Source organism: Panthera onca, chromosome B3 (genome assembly GCF_046562875.1).
Source record: "Panthera onca isolate mPanOnc1 chromosome B3, mPanOnc1 haplotype 2, whole genome shotgun sequence".
Classification (NCBI taxonomy): Eukaryota; Metazoa; Chordata; class Mammalia; order Carnivora; family Felidae; genus Panthera; species Panthera onca.
The window spans coordinates 110,981,337-110,994,970 of record NC_138344.1 but is presented as its reverse complement, the minus strand read 5'-3'; the positions used below and the strand labels follow the sequence as shown (position 1 = coordinate 110,994,970).

At 32.8% G+C, this 13,634-nt stretch overlaps 1 protein-coding gene and 1 pseudogene across 15 annotated transcripts in view; one reads left to right on the top strand and one right to left on the bottom strand.

Annotated features, from left to right (window-relative positions):
* FUT8 (fucosyltransferase 8) overlaps positions 1 to 13,634 on the bottom strand; it is a 311,734-nt gene that overhangs the window by 194,804 nt on the left and 103,296 nt on the right. For 3 of the 15 annotated variants that reach the window (XM_078448134.2, XM_078448122.2, XM_078448131.2), the window contains one exon: positions 1,539 to 1,603. The exons of 11 other annotated variants lie outside the window; for them this stretch is intronic. The gene's annotated coding sequence lies outside the window, so the exon portion shown is untranslated. Of the gene's footprint in view, positions 1 to 1,538; positions 1,604 to 10,396; positions 10,420 to 13,634 lie in introns of those variants that run through there. One more of the 15 variants, XM_078448135.2, reaches the window with a different exon arrangement.
* Positions 460 to 1,001, top strand: LOC132669991 (eukaryotic translation initiation factor 1A, X-chromosomal-like; annotated as a pseudogene).

Sequence of the window (13,634 nt, the reverse complement as noted above, 5' to 3'; positions counted from 1 at the left end):
TTGAAGGGGAAAACCCAAAAGAGAGAGAGAGACAGAGAGAGAGAGAGAGAGAGAGAGAGAGAGAGAGAGAGAGAGAGAGAGAGAGAGATTCCCCTTAAATTACCTGAATAACAATCTATATGTGCTTAGGCTGAAAACCCATAAGGTTGAGCAAAAACACGTTCTAGGAAAGAAAAATTATCAGGTTTTATTGATGATATGAGAGCTCACAGAGGGCCAAGAATCATTCAAGTTCTTAAAAGCAAGATAGAGTCCACTGAATCCTTGGTGCATTCAGTAAAGACACAAAGAGAGATCCACCTTAGTAATGAGGCTAAGAAAGTACAAGAGTAAAGGTTACCTCTAGAGCTGCCCTAGAAAACCTTAAACACATTAATATACATGGAAAGAGAAGGGGGAAGGAAATAAATTTGCCGCCACTGAGTCCATCTCAGAAAAGCTCAGTCTGAAAACTCTCCCTCACCTGCAGAGTGCTACATCACACTGCATGCTAGGTCATTCCATGTGCCATTTGGAAGAACAGCTGCCACTGCCATCACAGGAAAGGAGACCATGATGCCATGAGGCATTGCCATGACCAAGAATAAAGGTAGGGGTAAAAACAGGTACAGGGGTAAGAGTGAAAATGACCCTGAAAAAAGCTGGTGTGTAAACAGGATGAATAAGTATAATTCAGTAATCAAAATGTTGGGAAATGTACAATTAGAAGCAATGTGTCTTGGTGGTGTGAAGAGGTTATGTCTTATGAACTTGTCTTATGTCTTATGAGGAAAATAATTTGAATAAATACCTCAGACATTATACTGGTCTGCCAGATGATGAGGATAACAAAGCTGATGTAATTTTAAAATACAATGCAGATGAAGGTATAAATCTGAAGGCATGTGGCAAGCTTCCAAAATATGCTGAAATCAATGAAACATATATTTGGCACTGGAGATGATGATGAAATCCAATTTGATGATACTAAAAATGATGATAAAGACCATGATGATATCTAAATTGAACTCAAATGTTTTATATTCCAAGTTTTCTAAGGATTAAATCCCAAAGGAGATCTGACTTCCTTCTTTTAAAAGTTAATCAGACTTTTATGTAGCTTAGTCATTTTATCACGGCATCCCTTTCCTAAATGAATACATGAACTCCTGATGCTCAATTCTTGGGAGAAATTCTTATGTCCTCCTGATTATTCTCTCATTAGTTAGATAAAAACTTTGATACTGTTAACAAGTAACTTTAAGAAGTAAACTTTCAGAGAATCCAATGTCTGATTCTAAAGTCCTATGTTCTTAATCATAACTCCATTTAAAAAGAGGGGGGTAATGTCTACATGATAGTATATTAGAAGATTAATGGGAAATCCCATCATGCAAAAGAAAATGTTCCAGTGTAAAGAACACTGGAATAGGAATAACAATATCTGTCTTACAGATAAGAAAATCAAGGCATTTACGGGTGGATTAATGAATTAATTTAAAGGTGTTAATGGTGTCACACAGCCAGCAAGTATCAAAAAGGCAATTCAACCCAGCTACCTGATTCCAGATTCTACTGCAAGGTTTTCCACAGCCAAGTATCTTCCCATGTCTAGACCAGACATCTGAAACAAAAGGATCCCTATTAAGAGTAAGAATAAGAGATAATATCTTTGCCATTACAAGAACACTACTAATTAACAGTGACTTTGGAAGAATCATTCTACCTACCTAAAGAACTCACTTGTTTCCTATGATCTACAAAGACTTCCGCAGCTTGAAATATTTATAGTATGAACTTTAAAAGGCAGGGGTGGGGTGGGGTGGGGGAATTCCTTCAAAATTCTCCCTCTTCTTTCATGAATTTATCCATATTTATCCAGTGCCCCACTCCTGCCATGTGTTGGGCACTACACTGAGTGCCAAGTATACAATGATGACAAAAGAGAGATAATCCCCTTTTTAGTGGATCACAGAATCTACTGGGAAAGGAAAAATGAGACAAATAATTACACAACTAATTTCTTATGTTCTAAAATATGCAGAGCCTACACCCAACACAGGGATTTTGAACCTGTTGTCTGAAACACACTTACCCAAATATACACCATAGTTCTTTCCTCATCAAATTCGGGTCACAACTCAAGTATTACCTTCTCAATAAAACTTTCCCTGACCATTCTACATAAAAATGGTACACTCCCCACTCCAACATTCCCTATCACCTTTCCTGATGTACTTACTTTTGTCTAGACTACTTATCACCATTAAACATTTGTTTGTTTAGTATCTGTATCCCCAGTGGAATATAAGATCCATAAGATCAATAATTTGTCTCTGTTGACTGGTATCACTCAAAGCCTAGAACAGTGCCTATCAGACACTAAATATTGTTGACTAATGAATAAATGAGTGCAATGAAGGAAAGCCTAAGCATAGTGGCAATGTATAAAAGGAGAAACCATTAATTTCATTAGACTAACATATACAAAATTATTATTGTATTTATGTATGTAAATAATACTATTTATAAATAGTATTATACTATAAAATATATATAAATAGTATTTATAAATATATAAATAGTATTATATATAGTATTATATATTATTTCATAATATTATTATATTAATAAATTAATTAATAAATTGATATTAATATTATTATATTATAATATTATATTATATATTATTATATTATAATAATATGTTATTATATTATATATTATATATAAAATAGTATTATATATAATACTAATATATAAATAGTATTTATATAAATATAAATTTATATTTATATTTAAATATTTATATTTATATTTATAAATATAAATACATTTTATATTTTTTATAAAATATAAAAATTTTATATTTAAATTTTTATATTTAAATTTTTTATTTTTATAAAATATAAAATATTTTATATTTTAATATAAAATTTATAAATTTTACATTAAAGGCAGGGTTGAATTGCCTTTTTGATACTTGCTGGCTGTGTGACACCATTAACACCTTTAAATTAATTCATTAATCCACCTGTAAATTTAAATATTTATATTTATATTTAAATTTATATTTATAAATATATAAATAGTATTGTATATAATACTAATATATAAATAGTATTTATAAATATATAAATAGTATTATACTATTTATATACTATATATAAATATATATATTTATATATTTATATATTTATTATATATATAATATATATATTATATATACAATATATATAAATATTATATAAATATATATTTATATATATAATATATATAAATATTATATAAATATATATATTTCTATATATATATATAATACTATATATATATACTATATATATAAATATATATATATACTATATATATATATAGTATTATACTATATATAAATAGTATTAAAATACCAATTATAATTAAAATACCAATTATAAACGTTATCTATCATTCATGTACATAGTATTAATTTTGTTTCAGTGTTTCTGTTAATTTCTTTCTTATATTTTAAACATTTAAAGTATAACAATGATTTACTGCTAGATTCATATTTTTATTCTAGAAAGGAGTCAACATCTAACAAAATGACTTATTCTCCATTCTATAAACCATCTCACCTTTAAAAATGAAGACAAGATGAGATGTACTATTCTACCCAGATTTGATATTATCATACTCATTGAACTGGAACAGGCATCTTATTTTTCAGAAATGAAAAAGTAAAAAAAAAAGAGAGAGAAAGGAACTTAAAATCATCTTCTAAGGTTTACAGTTTGATCTCTTTGCTTCATATGCTGTGTTGAGATTTTATACAATTATGGCACTTACAGCTAAACATCTGGAAAAGAAATTGTCTCAAATTTGGTGTATCACAGTCCAAAGAACTATGTGCCCTGACAAAACTCTTGTTTTGAAAAAGAATAATACTTCTTTTATACCTAAGCAATGTTAACCTATCATTTAAACAAGAATGTAATAATCATTTAAAAATCATTTTAAAAAGATAAATAGACCCTAAAACAGTTTTCAAATTCAATCACTTATCATTTGAAGCTTCAATAATTAGAGTCGACATGATCTTCCAGAGGATAAAAAACAGTGAAGTTGCTATAGTATTTCGAGTAAAATTTGTTTGTTATGAATAATCTACGTGTACAATGGAATTTTTCATGAGTTCTCTAATGTCCTGATAAAAACACAACTTACTGCAAGAAATTAGAAAGAAAATAGTCATGAAAAAATAATTTCCTATAATCTGCTCTATTATACTTTGAAAACCTAAGAATATTGACCAACAATAACCAGGACTCCCAAAACACATGTATTCTCTCCCTTAATTAAGAAAATCAGTAATCCTACTAAGCAAAGAAGAAAGCAAAAAGAAATCTTCAGATAAAAAAATGCAGTTCAATCTAATAACATCTATTAATATCTATATCCTTGGGGCACCTGGGTGGCTCAGTCAGTTAAGCGTCTGACTTCGGCTCAGGTCATGATCTCACAGTTCATGGGTTTGAGCCCTGTACGGGGCTCTGTGCTGATGGCTCAGAGCCTGGAACCTGCTTCAGATTTTGTGTCTACCTCTCTCTCTGCCCCTCCCCTGCTCGTGGTCTGTCTGTCTGTCTCTCTCTCTCTCTCTCTCTCTCTCTCTCTCTCTCAAAAATAAACATGTAAAAAAAAATTTTTTTAATCTACATCCAAACTTGAGTTTTCAAACACACAAAAAAACTAAAGAATGTTTTCAGTTCTCCATCATCTACTTATGTAGACATCCTCAGTTCCCCATCATCTACTTATGTAGATATCCTCAAAGTATCTATAAAACAAAATTAAAATTACTATTAAATAGTTTCCTACTATTACATTTAAAAATGTTACTATTCATTTTAAAAATATACCCTCCAGGGGCACCTAGGTGGCTCAGTGGGTTAAGCATCCGACTCTTGATTTCAGCTCAGATAATGATCTCATGGTTCGTGAGATAGAACCCCATGTTGTTGGGCTCTATGCCAACAGCACAGAATGTGCTTGGGATTCTTTCTCTCTCCCTCTCTCTCTGTCCCTCCCCCACTCACACTTGCTCATTCTCTCTCTCAAAATAAATATTTTAAAAATTAAAAAAAAGGGGCGCCTGGGTGGCTCAGTCGGTTAAGCGTTCGACTTCAGCTCAGGTCACGATCTCACGGTCCATGAGTTCGAGCCCCGCGTCGGGCTCTGGGCTGATGGCTCAGAGCCTGGAGCCTGCTTCAGATTCTGTGTCTCCCTCTCTCTCTGCCCCTCCCCCATTCATGCTCTGTCTCTCTCTGTCTCAAAAATAAATAAACATTAAAAAAAAAAAAAAACTTAAAAAAAAAAACATATATATATATATGTATGTATACACACACACACACACACACACACACACACACACACACACATCCTGAATGTTAAAGATAAATAGAGTATTTGGTTTGTTTCCCTTTTTTCACTTTTTACATGAACTGTCTATAATACAATGAATGGGACAGGACGCTCCATACTTCTTCACTAAAATGCCCCTTACTCCAAAACCTTCTTCACAAAACAGACACTCATTTATTCAAATATTTTTTAAGTGTGTATTATGTTCCACTCCCTGTTCTAGGCAATCTAAGTTCTGTAAATGGAGGGACTGATTCTATTTCAATCATTGCTTTATATCCTATGTTTAGTGGACTGTCTGGTACATAGTAAACTTTCATACATGAATGAATGGATGATCATACTTGTTCATTCATCTTTCACTATTTTTTAAGTTTTAACTTGGAAATTAGTTCCGTTTTCATTTTTTTCACTCTGCAGAGTAATGAGCCTATAAAATGTCCTTATCACTGACAAGTCAGGCTCACTTCTGGGAAGATGGATACAGAGGAAAAAAAATACTACTACAGCATTACCTTTTGGAACCTCTGTTCAGTTGTGTTTAAAATTTTCAAAGTTCCTTTTGAGCTTCAAAACATCATCCATAGGAAATGTGACTCTAACCGGTGGTTGGTCTCTAACATTTCAGTGGGAAAATAGTAATCCTCTCCAAAAGGTCCAGCTGGTACACACAGAAAAACTTTAAAAATCCAATTAAACTGCAAAGTTATGATTGAATTCATAAAAGATTTATATTGCTTTTCCAGGAAAATGTTTTGAGAGAAAGAAAAAGACCATTGAAATACCAAAACAACAAAATCTTATAATCTGATCAAATTTTGGCCTTTAAAATTACTATGCAGTAGATCTGTTGAGAAACCTTATTTAGAGGTGTTACATGCCTATTCTGTTTTCTCTCATTTGGAAAATCCAAGTACTATAGAAATTAAAATTGGAATCACAAATCTGTGAAGAACCTGGAGACATACAGAGTTGATCCTTCTGCCTTTTACTCATTTACACTTAAACCAGTTTACATACCTAAGAAATGTATCCACAACAAAGAATTACTCATGGTGGGGATGGAGACAGGAGATGTGGTCAGAGTTAAGGTGGGACTCTGGGAAAAGAAATGTAAGTTACTCCTAAGAATGTTTGCATTGGAGAGAATTGTTTAGATGAACGTCATGATCTAACTTCTATTTTAGTATCACTCCAGAATTTATACTTGAATGTTAAATGCATCTGTTAAATACATATGTTTGAATGGAATATGCATGTTGATCATGGCCATGTATTTTGCCTCCTAACTGGTGAGAATGACATGCAAAAATTTAGTGAGAGAGGATTTTGGTTTGTATTAGATGGTGAATACTTCTTCAGCTTCAAAAAGTATATGCTGCCAAGCAATGTATTTTTATAAACATACCCTATTATTATTAGATTGCAAGTTCTTCAAAAACAGCATCATGATTTTATAATTCTTTATATCGTCACTACTTAGAATACACACATAGGTATTTAATATTCACTGATTATCACTGAAAATATAGGTATTTATCTGGTCCATTTAAACAGAATTTCATTACCACAAAAATTTTTAAATATTAAAAAATACATAAAAACATATCAGCACACTTGAACAGATACTTGCACACCAATGTTCACAACGGCATTAGTCACAACAACCCAAATATCCGCTGATAAATGGATAAACAAAATGTGGCATATCCATAAAATAAAATATTATTCGATCTTAAAAAGAGTGAAATTTTGATACATGGTAAAACACTGATGAACCCTACGGATACTATGTGAAGTGAAAGTAGTCAGTCACATAAGAATGAATAGTATAGGATTCAACTCATGTGAATAGTCAAATTCAAATTGACATAAATTGACACAAATTGACATAAAATAGTCAAATTCATAAAGACAAAATAGAACAATGGATATAAGGAATGCAGAACTAATGTCTCATGAGTATAGTAGTTCGGGAGGATGAAAACGTTCTAGAGACACAGTGGTGATGGCTCTACATCAGTGCAAATGTACTTAATGGCACTGAGTTACATACTTAAAATGGTTAAGTGGTAAATTTTATGTTATATGTATTTTACCACAATAAAAAAAGGTCAAAAATATTATACTACTTTATGACAGACGTGCCCAAATAATACGTTGTAAATGTATAATCACAGAATCCTAATAGTTCTTAACATTAAATTTTAAGAAAAAAAGAAGTTAAAAAATTAACAGCCAGTTTTATATGTACCTGGTTTCTTTAAAAAACAAACACACATACCAACCAAACAAAACAAACCCTTGAAGATACCAAGTTATTTTTATTTCATCAATACATTTAATGCATGGATTTATTCTAACTTTGCAAGCCCTTTGCCTTATGGCAAAATTACTTCAACTTAGCCATAATCAACATATCCACATGTCTTTAATATTCACACACAAATTCATCTCCACTTTCTCAGCAGAATCTTGCCTGCACTTAAATATTTTTGCAATTCAATTTTGATTCTATTTTCTGATTATTTTTTTCCTTGCAGCTAAAAACTATGCATGCAAAACTATTCCCTACTTTCTGTAACATTTTCAGGGTGGTTAACAAACATCTAATAAGAAATATAGCATGTCAAATAAAACGATAAACTGGTAATTCTTGAAAGTGATTAACACTCTCTATGCTAAATTATTTCCTAATTTTTGGGAAATGTGTAAGAAAGTAAGTTACAAGTTACATTCATCTGAACTTATACAAACCTAAGTCAACTGCTTCAAGATACAAAGCCAATGGTATTTTTGCTGCTAATTATTTATAAAAGTGATTCACATTCAAACAAATCTAACTGAAATTCATGGAACTATATAATATCCTTAAAAATACAAACTCCCTAGTTCAATACGATATACCACACACACACATCAATTTCTATTCTATGATTATGTCAAAGAAATAATATTGATTTAACACATGGTTAAATTCAACAACACTGATTTAATTCATAAATCATTTAACATGATTCATTTATGAGACTCGATCTTATTTTACCAACTAAACTTTAATATTGGTTAATTAATTCTTTCTCTGGTAATTAACAAACTAGAAAATTTTCAGTACCAGTTAATTTTCCAAGATCTTCTCACAAAACCATTATTGTATACTGAAGTCTTATTAAAAATGACATCACTTAAGATAAAATAATAAAAACAAAGAAAGAGGTATATTCAAGTGTCTGACTTCCTTACTACCCTATTAATATTCCTTCTAGAAGTAGCTATTTCCAGTGAAAATAAATCCTTTGATCCATAATTTCCCTACTTTCTCAATGAATCACATTAAGCAAAAATTAAGTAAAGTATTATAGAGTCCTCCCTAAAAAAACACAACCAGAAATTTTTCTTTTTATGTTCTTCTTGGTATATATTCCACATATTGTATGGATTTGGTGTCCAAAAGATTTATCCAGGAAAACTCACATATTTATTTACGTTTTTAGCAGTTTAACATTCACATTCAGCTTCAACAAAAACTTCTTAGACTATACTAGGAACTGAATTCCAACCACAACTTTATAAAGTGGGTGTTAATGATTTTATGTTAAAGGAAAATGAGGTTTGGAAAGAAGATAATTTGATCCCACAATCAATTACCAGTGAACTCAAGAGATGCAATCCAGATATTACTGATGCCAAAAGGAAGGAGGAAGAGAAATGACACTTGCTACATGTCAAACATGAGCACTTTGCATACATTTCCTCATTAATTCTTATCATTGCTTTGTAAGGTAGACACTATCTTCATTTTGAAGATAAAGAAACTCAGGTAAGAAGTGATTTGACTTGATCAAGGTTTGTACAGAAAATCAGCAGCTAAAACAGGACAGAAACCCTAGGATTATACACTGACAGATTTTTGTCCTTAAACCACTACTTATGATCCAAGGAGAGAGTTCATTTGATGTGCTGTTTTATTTTTGTTTCAGTTTTGTTGGTTTTTCTACAGAAAAGGGAACGATTTCACCAAATCCATTTTAGTAAGACTTCTAATTCCTTTAGCAAATCATACCTATAATAGTAATCCCTATAAGGTCACTATCATGAGTCTACCAGGCAGACAAATGATAACAATGACACAGCATTTAGCATGCAACTAGATGTCAACCCAATATTATTCCAGCAATTCAACAGGAAAACACTGAATGCCTTTTGTCATTAGAATAGCTTTGCTAAAAGCATAAGAGACTGTTAAAAACTGAGAACAAACTGAGGGTTGATGGGGGGTGGGAGGGAGGGGAGGGTGGGTGATGGGTATTGAGGAGGGCACCTTTTGGGATGAGCACTGGGTGTTGTATGGAAACCAATTTGACAATAAATTTCATATATTAAAAAAAACAAAAAACAAAAACAAAAACAAAACAGGGGTGCCTGGGTGGCTCAGTCGGTTGAGCGTCCAGCTTCAGCTCAGGTCATGATCTCACCATTGGTGAGTTCGAGCCCCACGTCGGTCTTTGTGCTGACAGCTCAGAGCCTGGAGCCTGCTTCAGATTCTGTGTCCCCCTCTCTCTCTGCCCCACCCCGGCTTGTGCTCTGTCTCTCTCTGTCTTTCAAAAATGAATAAACATTAAAAAAAATTAAAAAAAAAAAAAAAAGAATAGCTTTGCTAAGAATTAGCCCCCTCTTAAACTAGGTGCCAATTCATGAAAACCACTTTGAGCAACAGAGAATGAGAATTAAAATTTAAAGAAAGAAGGTGAAATATTTATCTTCATTCTACCCAATGCCCCTATATTCCACTAATTTAAACCTATGTTCCTGCTCCCCACTAGTATAGCCCTAAAGGACAGCAAGAGCAGTAAGAAAAGGATGAAACATCAACCATTTCAAATATAAAATCAAACTAAAGTCATTTTCATCTCTCCTTGAGGAAGTTCAGCAGTTTATCATGCAAAGTATCTGTCTTCTCCTAGCCTAGAAAACCTAAAATCAAGTTAGAATATTTTCTTCCTTTACAAATTCTCACCTGTTCTTTATCATGTGCTTCTGTTCTTCCTCAAAATCACTCAGAAAGAAAGAAAGAAAGAAAGAAAGAAAGAAAGAAAGAAAGAAAGAAAGAAAGAAAAGTAAGGAAGGAAGGAAGTGAGTCAGACATCTAGAGAGTTCTATTATTCAGGAACAAAGGTCAATAATTATCAAATACTGGCCAGGCCTTGAGGGATTCATATTTCACAGTAATTTTCAAATTTTGCTACATGGAATCGAAGAGTTGTACAAAATATTCCTAGTAGCTTACAAATGAGAAACTGCCAGGTAGGCTTCATTTATAAAAGTATATAATTCACATACACTCATTTATTATACCAAACCTGAGGCCAGAAAAATGTGTACCACAATAAAAATGAAGCTATAAAATTCTCACCCTACATTATGGGATGGGGGGGGGGGGGAGGAAGGAGGAAGGAGAGGCAGGTGATAATTTGTTGTATTTTTTTAAATGAGTTCCTCATCTTTCTTTTTTCTGATCTTGTTTGCATCAGCAAATCCTACAGGAAACAAATTAAAGTCTAAAATGAACTCTGAAATTTCTGAATAATACTATCCTTATTTTTGAGAAAAATGTGTATTCTAGTGGTTTTTGGATGAAATAATCTATAGATGTCAATCATATCTGGTTGATTGATGGTGCTGTTGAGTTCAAATATATCCTCACTGATCTTCTGTCTGCTAAGATCTGTCCATTTTTTAATAGAAGAGTGTTGAGATACCCAACTACAATAGTGAACTAACTCATCTATTTCTCTTTGCAATTCTATCAGTTCTTGCCTCACATATTTTGATGGCTTATTGTTAGGTACATCCACAGTAAGGATTATGTCTTCCTAAAGAAGTAAACCCTTTATCATTATATAATGTTCCTGCTTATACTTGAATAGTTTCCTTGCTCTGAAGTCTGCTTTGTCTGAAGTTAATACAGCTGCTCCAGCTACTCCAACCCCATTAGCAACAAATTTTCTACATTTTTGTTAACTGAGAAAGTCTTTATTCTCCTTCACTTTTAAGGACAATTTAGTAGGACAAAGAATTCTAGATTGTTGGGTTTTTCTCTCAACACTTTTAAGTATTTCCCTCCACGCTCTTCTTGCTTGCATGGTTTCTGAAGAGAAGTCAGATATGATTTTTACCCTTGCTCCTATATAGGTAAGGTGTTTTTTCCCTCTGGCTTCTTTCAAGATTATTTCCTATTTCTTTGATTTTCTGCAATTTGAATATGATATGCCTAGGTGAAGTTTTGGGGACACTTAACCTGCCTGGTATTCTCTGAACTGCCGAGATCTGTGGTTTGGAGTCTGACATTAATTTGGGGAAATACTCCATCATTATTTCTTCAAATAGTTCCTCTGTTCTTTCTTCTCCTTCCTCTACTTCTGGTATTCCCATTATGTATATATTACATCTTCTGAGACTGTCCCACAGTCTTTGCTTATATTTTAATTTTTTTTTCAGTCTTTTTTCTCTTTGCTTTTAAATCTTAGAAGATTCTACTGACATATCCTCAAGCTTAGAGACTTTTTCCTCAGCCATGTTCCATCTTCTAATAAGCCCATCAAAGGCATTCTTCATTTCTGTTACAGTGGTTTTTTATTTCTAGCATTTCTTTTTCTTTCTTAGACTTTCCATCTTTCTACTTACATTATCCATCCATTCTTGCATGTTGTCTACTTTCTTCATTAGAGCCCTTGGCATATTGGTTGTAATTGTTTTAAATTCCTGGTCCAATAATTCTAATATCCCTGCTATGTTTGAGTCTGAACCTTATGCTTGCTCTGTCTCTGTAAACTGTGCTTTTTGTTTTTTTATCATGCCTTGTAATTTTTTGTTGTTGTTGTTGGAAGCCAAAAATGATGCACTGCGTAAAAGGAACTGCAGCAAATAGGCATTTAGTAATGTGGTAAGGTTTATGGGTAGAAGAAGTGTTCTACAGTCCTATGATTAGGTCTCAGTCTTTTAGGGAGCCTGTGCTCCTGAGTTATGACCTTCAAAGTTCTTCTCAGTCCTGTCTGCCCGCCCCCCCCCAAACCAGATACACACACACACACACACACACACACACACACACCCCTCTTAGGTCAAACAGGATGGCTAGAGGAAGCTGGAATTGGATATTTCTCTTCCCCCCCCCCCCAAACATAGAAAGCTAAAACAGGCTATAATTGGGTATTCCCCTTCCTCCAGTTCAGTTAGGCTCTGATAATACCCTAATAGGTTAGGCTCTGATAAAATACCTTTCCTTTAGAAAAAAAGAATGCCTCAGCACATTTCAAAGTGACTGCCTTCCTCTTCCCCTTTCCCTGTAAGAAGTACCAAGGCATTTTTCTCTAATATTCACTGTGAAGACACGGTAGAGTTCCTGGAGGTAAAACCATGGAAGTGTGGGGCTCCTAGACCTAGGTCCCCTTGGAGTTTATACTTCACACTTGCCCACATTGAGCCTCTGGCAATTCGTTAATTACATTTCAGGTTTCTTCCTATCCGGTACTGGTTCCCTTAGAGGTTTCTGCCCCTGAGTTCTGCTAGGGTAAGTTGTCATTCTCTGTATTTGCCTGCTAACTCGGGGAGAGCAGCTTGCCTTGTGACCTTAACTCCATGAAAAATCTCAGAAAAGTCAGCTGATTTTTCAGATTGTTCAGTTTTTTACTTATTGTTAGGACAGAGTGATGACTTATACGTCGACCAAAAACCACAAAAAAATCTCCATTTTCAATTTTTACCTTCACATTTTCCTAATGGATAAAGTGATATATATATAGCACTCTTATGCTATTATGAAGAGAGAAAAAAATAGAGATTTGAATTTGTCTCAATGGCATACAAATTACCTAAAATATGATTGATCATAGGGTTCACCCTGTAACACCAAAATGCAAATTATTAAGCAATATACTTCATTAACAAAGTTATTTCACCCTTCCTTTCTGAAGCTATGAAAACACATATATAACCAAATATTATAGAGATCATTTAGAACCTGCATTGTTATTACAAACTAAAATATTTCCTAAATAAAGACCTAAATATTAAATTTCCTTAGGGGCTTTTTAAAAATTTACCAGTAAAGACTGTAATTCACTGGCATTCTTACTAATTTGCAGAAAAATAAAGCCTGCCTCTTAATTCCTAAAATAGAATTATAATGCCCTCCAAACAAACTTAAGTTTTCAGATTCTTCCTCTGGAGGAAATAAAAAATCAGTAAAATACTAA